Raw genomic sequence first — 6,288 nt, 5'->3', positions numbered from 1 at the left:
GGTCAATGCCAGAAAGCCGGCCTCCGGGCTTATTTACTACAAAATCTGGAAGGCATATATTTCCTGGTGTGAACCCAGAAGATGGCATACTAGAAAGTATGTCGTTAGCTGGATCTTGGCTTTCCTCCAGTCGGGCCTAGAAATGAGTTTGGCCGTAAGCACTATCAAAGTTCAGATTTCAGCTTTGTCAGTGTTTTTCCAGAAGCCACTTGCATCACATTCTCTTGTCTGGGCTTTCATTCAGGGGGCCATGCGGTTAAAACTGCCAGTCAAACCTCCAGTGTGCCCATGGGATTTGAATTTGGTTCTCTCGGCATTACAGGGACAACCATTTGAACCATTACACCAGGCTTCGTTAGTTCTTTTTACTAAAAAAATTGTCTTCTTGATAGCTATATCCTCGGCTAGGAGAGTTTCAGAGCTATCAGCTCTTTCAAGCAAATAACATTATTTAATTATTCACAAGGACTGAGTAGTGATGCGTCCTAATAGGTCCTTTCTACCTAAGGTGGTTTCGGGATTCCATTTGAAACAAGATGTAATCCTACCATCCTTTTTTCCAGATCCACAGTCTGCAGTAGAAGAGTCATTGCACATTCTAGATGTGGTAAGGGCAATCAGTATCTATCTCCAGGCAATTGTTCAGATAAGAAAGACTGATTGTTTATTTATTTTGCCAGAAGGCCCTAAAAGAGGCCAGGCGGCATCGAAATCCACTCTCTCGAGATGGATTAGACAAGTTATTCTTCAGGCCTATAGTGTAAAGGGGAAGATTGCTCCCTTTCAAGTGAAAGTGAACTCAACTAGGGCTGTAGTGCTTCTTGGGCAGTGCATCACCAGGCCTCCCTAGCTCAGATCTGTAAGGCTGCGACTTGGTCATCAGTCCACACATTCACCAGATTTTATCAGGTGGATGTGAGAGGGCAAGTGGATACCGCCTTCGGGCGCAGTGTACTGCAGGCTGCAGTTTAGATCCTCCGGTCCTTGGCGGTCTATAATTCTGATCTGTGTCTCCCTCCCTTCAAACTGAGCATTGCTTTGGGACATCCCACTATGTAATGAAGCTCCTGTGTCCCGTGATGTATGATCAAGAAAATAGGATTTTTATATACAGCTTACCTGTAAAATCCTTTTCTTGAGAGTACATCACGGGACACAGAGCTCCCACCCTTCTTGGGTTTTACGTGGTTTCCTATTGCTTTGCTAGAAAACTGCGGTACCTCCCATATGGGAGGGGTTATATAGGGGAGGAATTCTCCTTAATTGGGGTTAGCCAGTATCCAATCACTGAAGGTGCCTATATAACCTACTATGTAAGGAAGCTTCTGTGTCCCGTGATGTACTTTCAAGAGAATTATTTTACAGGTAAGCTGTATATAAAAATCCTATTTTATACGATCTGCGGAAAGCTTGAAACCATTCATCAGTGTGTAGCTTGATTTACAGGTCGGTTTCCCAGGATTGTGTGTAAGTTTGAGTGTTAGCCTTGTCTGCCAGGGAAGAATTTATGATGGAGATACCTCCTCTCTGATCCATGTTGCCTGAGCACCATTCTTCATATAGGGTTGATTTGGGAGGGTCTGACTTGTCAGTCCATAATGTATGAAGGAAGTGTCTTATCTGGGAAAGTCTAAATTTCTCAGAATCTGGCATGTCAAGTTTGCTTAAGCAATATCCAAATAATATTGGTCTGTTTAATGTAAAACAATGTCCTATTTGAAAGTGCATTTTGGACAATTTCATGCTCCCAACATTCTGGGAACAGTGTGGGGGTGGCCCCTTCCTGTTCCAACATAACTTCTCAAAAGTGCACATAGTAAGTTCCATAAGACATGGATGAGCGAGTTTGAGGTGGAGGAACTTGACTGGCCTGCACAGAGTCCTGACCTCAACCCGACAGAACACCTTTGGGATGAATTAGAGCAGAGACTGTGAGCCAGGCCTTCTTGTCCAACACCAATGCATTACCTCACAAATGCGCTTCTGGAATTCATGGTTAAACATTCCCATAGACACACTCCTAAACCTTGTGGACCACCTTCTCAGAAGAGTTGAAGCTGTTATAGCTGCAAAGGGTGGGCCAAATCGTTATTGAACCCTACAGACTAAGACGGGTATGCCATTAACGTTCATGTGCGTTTAAAGGGAGATGTCCCAATACTTTTGGTAATATAGGGTATGATCATCAGGGGATTGACTGGGCAAAAGTTCAGGCATTTGTCCAAATGCCATAACAGCCAAATATTGGAGTGAACCATTAGCCCATCCCTACACAGCACTGCCTGCTTTTTTAAGAACAATGTTATACTTTATGACTCTTTGCCACAAGGACTTTTTCTTAAGGCTGTGGAAATTAAAGATTAATTCCTCGATTAATCAATAATTTTTTTGATCAATCAAAATTCTTTTGATCGGTACTTACCTCTCCACCGGCTTCCGGGTCTTCAGGGAGTTCCGTCGGAGATCCAGTGATGTCACGGACATCAACGTCACCGGACTCCTCCCCCTTCCCCAAGTGCCTCCATCTGCTAATGAAGGGAAGGGGGGAGGAGTCCGGTGACGTTGAAGTTTTGATTGAACGTAACGCATACGGGGGAGGAGCTACACATGACGTCACCCACTGCTGACCTACGGAACTAACACGATTGTCGGCTTTACATGCGGAGTTTTTATCATCTTTATGTGAGCAGTTTGTGTTTGAACACAAAAATGAAATCTTATACTTAAGCGGTGAGGACTTAGATCTTTTCTTTCTACCCATGACTTGGCACCCTTGCTGAGATCTAAGGAGACGTGAGAGAAGTTTATAGTCCGTGTTAACCCTTTTGATACCCGATTGCATGACCATCTGTTTGCACAGGGGTCCATGCCATAAGGTGAGAGTGATTAGTTAGACCGGAGGTGGAGGGATTGTCACGCTACTGTGGAAAAAAAAAATACGTCAGTGCTACAGTTTGAATTTAAAACAAATTTGTGTGAACTGTGAAGTTAAGTCATGGATTGTGGAAAGTAACTAGTGTCGGGTGATTGTATATAGTGTATACCACATTTACCACTGACTAATGCGGAGCTGCAATGCAAGGAGATCAGCTTAAAGTAGTTGGATCTGTATGTGCGTTATAATTAATCAAAATTAGTTGATTAATCGATTAAAAAAATTGATTAATCGAACATGAACATTTTAATCAGTAACAGCCCTAATTTTTTTAGTTTTCTTTGTACCCACCTCACCATAAGATGACTAGCTGTCCTAACCTTATGTAATATAGAAAGTTAAGCTTTTCTGACCTGGGTGTAACCATATAGATTCAGCAGCTGGGCCATTTGGAGAGAGGTGTCAGAATTGAGATCTCCAATGAAACCAGCCAGGGCACCCCGCTCCATACAGGAATAATTTGGAGCTTCCTTTGTATGTCCAGACAATATCTGTAGAACGTCTTTTATAGCTTTATTCACATGTCCACAAGAATCATACACATGGTATCCCAGAGTTATGTTGGGCAGAATATCTGGACTGCGGTTTATCTCATCAATAGCAAATATAAAAGCCAGGAGATGTCTGTATTCTCTGCTATAAACCCTGCAGAAAAATGATAGTTTTGCATTGGTCTACAGTACAAGGAATTCAGGCAGAATTTATTTATGGTAAAATGTATAACACATTGCAACTACAGATCTATGGAGGGAATGGTGGCTGTGTGTATTGCTCCATAGGACCAGCAACTTGAAAAAATTTAAACATGTTTATTATCATCAAAACATGGCATGGCACGTAGCAATTGATACATAACTAGATAGTAAAAAACGCATATATATATATATACCGTATATACTCGAGTATAAGCCGAGATTTTCAGCCTCTTTTTTGAGGCTGAAAGTGCCCCCCTCGGCTTATACTCGAGTCATCGCTGTCTGTCTGCCCGATCAGCATGTCGAGCAGACAGACAGCGGCCATTCTAGGATTCAAAGGCCGCGCCTCCGTCGGTGATAGGCGGAACACTGAATTTCCCAGCAGTCTGTGTTCCGCCTATCACGGACATCCTCTCATCCTCGTCCGTAGTATGAGGATGAGCGGACGTCCATGATAGGCGGACCACTGACTGCTGGGAAATTGAGTGTTCCGCCTATCACGGACATCCGATAGGCGGAACACTCAATTTCCCAGCAGTCAGTGGGAAATTGAGTGTTCCGCCTATCACCGACGGAGGCGCGGCTTTTGAATCCTAGAATGGCCGCCGACGAAGAGCTGAAGGACGAAGGCTCGGCTCGGGACGGGCCGGGACGGGACGCAGGCTGGACGGGACGCAGGCTGGACGGGACGCAGGCTGGACGGGACGCAGGCTGGACGGGACGCAGGCTGGACGGACACAGGCTGGACGGACACAGGCAGGCTGGACACAGGTAGGCTGCACGGACACACATACACACACAGATGCATGCACACACACACACACACACACACACACAGGGATGGATGGACACACACACACACGGATGCATGGACACACACACACACACACACACACACACACACACACACACACACACACGGATGCATGGACACACACACACACACACACACACACACACAGATGCATGGACACACACACACACACACACACACACACACACACACGGATGCATGGACACACACACACACACACACGGATGCATGGACACACACAGGGATGGATGGACCCACAGGGATGGACGGACACACAGGGATGGACAGGCATGTCTCACCCTCGGCTTATACACGAGTCAATAATTTTTTCCAGTTTTTTGGGGGTAAATTGGGGGCCTCGGCTTATATTCGGGTCGGCCTATACTCGAGTATATACGGTATATACAAAATGGCATAAAAATGGCACAAAATGGCCCATTTTTTACACTTTTTAATACTACTGCGCACCGTTAGACTTACTCACGGGCTTCACTGGAACCTGTTGTTCAATGGAAGTAAGACTGATCAACTGACATTTAGGAGGCTTGAGGCCCAGTTCACTTTAGCGCCCCAGTGCGATTACGAGTTCTTGGAGGTATACCTAGGGTATTGTGAGTTAACTTTCTCCACTTACCCCTTGATTACAATTACCTAAGGAACCCTTTTAAGCTAGCGAAGAAAGAAGATAAAGGAGGGAAATACTTTAAGTGAGGCCTCACATAGACTTTAATTAAGGGGAGCTCCCAGGTCTAGATAATAATAATACTTGCATATTGTTTATTGTATGTGACTGTTGATTCATGCTGTGCTGATGTTCTATGTTGGGATGACAATGCAGTTCCTGTAATCACTTATTCATTGTACTTCCAGTAAAAGTATTTCTGGTTAATAGGATAGACTTACACAAAAATGTGGTTTCTCAGAAGAGTGCAGGCCCAACTCAAATTAGCAGCTACTTCGGGAGTCAGTGCTACACGTGGGGGCTCATCTGGGATTTCTGTCACTCAAGAGAGACCCCGCCCCCACTGGCTACTATGGACCCTGATATGACAGTCCAGTGATGTGAAACAGAAGGGATATGCTAGGAGGCAAGTGGGGCTATTGAGTTTCCTGGAAGTGGCTGGGGAGAGAAGGAAATTAAAGAAGTGGTACAGGCCCTGTCCCCAGACAAAAAAGCTTATGTGGTCTCAGTAAGGCCTGCAGCTACGCATTGATAGAATGGAGGCAAGATGTCCCTGAAAACTTCCATGGTGCCAGCATAAAAATGTCTGAGAGAATGAAATTTATTTTAACACACCCTAGTAAGAAAGTGTGGGATTCCCCAACTCAGAAGCAGCTAGAACCCTTAAGTCATGAAACAAGGGTTTCTACTCAGCAGGGAGCTGGACAACAGGTAGCTGATCTGAAGTGACACTTTGAAGAAATTAATGTGAAATTTCAAGAGGCTTCCAGACTTATGGCTGAATGCATTAGTGGAGCACGCGCCTCTCAAGAAGGTTCCCCTGTTAGCCAAATGGTTCAGAACTGTAGCCCAGTGCAGTAGATGCGTACTCTGGGCCCTTTGCAAGAAATAACCATTGGGAAAGATTTCCACATAGATGGTCAAATAGGAGAAAAAGGACAGAAAGACAAATTGTCCTTCATCAGCCTCTCACACCAAGTAGAGTTGGGACTAGAGAAAGGATACTTAGACTCTGAAATTAAGGAGGCAGTAATTCAGGCTATCAGCCCCAGGTCTAACGTCAGAGCTTTGTTGGAAAGGAAAGCTGTATTGGCCCTAAATCAGTTGATGAGGGTTCTGAAGAGCTACTATGAGGAGGAAGATACTCCTGAGTAGTATTATA

This window comes from Lithobates pipiens, unplaced genomic scaffold (genome assembly GCF_037356315.1).
Source record: "Lithobates pipiens isolate NorthernLeopardFrog02 unplaced genomic scaffold, aLitPip1_a1.2 Scaffold_6, whole genome shotgun sequence".
NCBI classification, from domain to species: domain Eukaryota; kingdom Metazoa; phylum Chordata; class Amphibia; order Anura; family Ranidae; genus Lithobates; species Lithobates pipiens.
The sequence above is the reverse complement of the archived record's forward strand: the minus strand, read 5'-3'. Positions refer to the sequence as shown.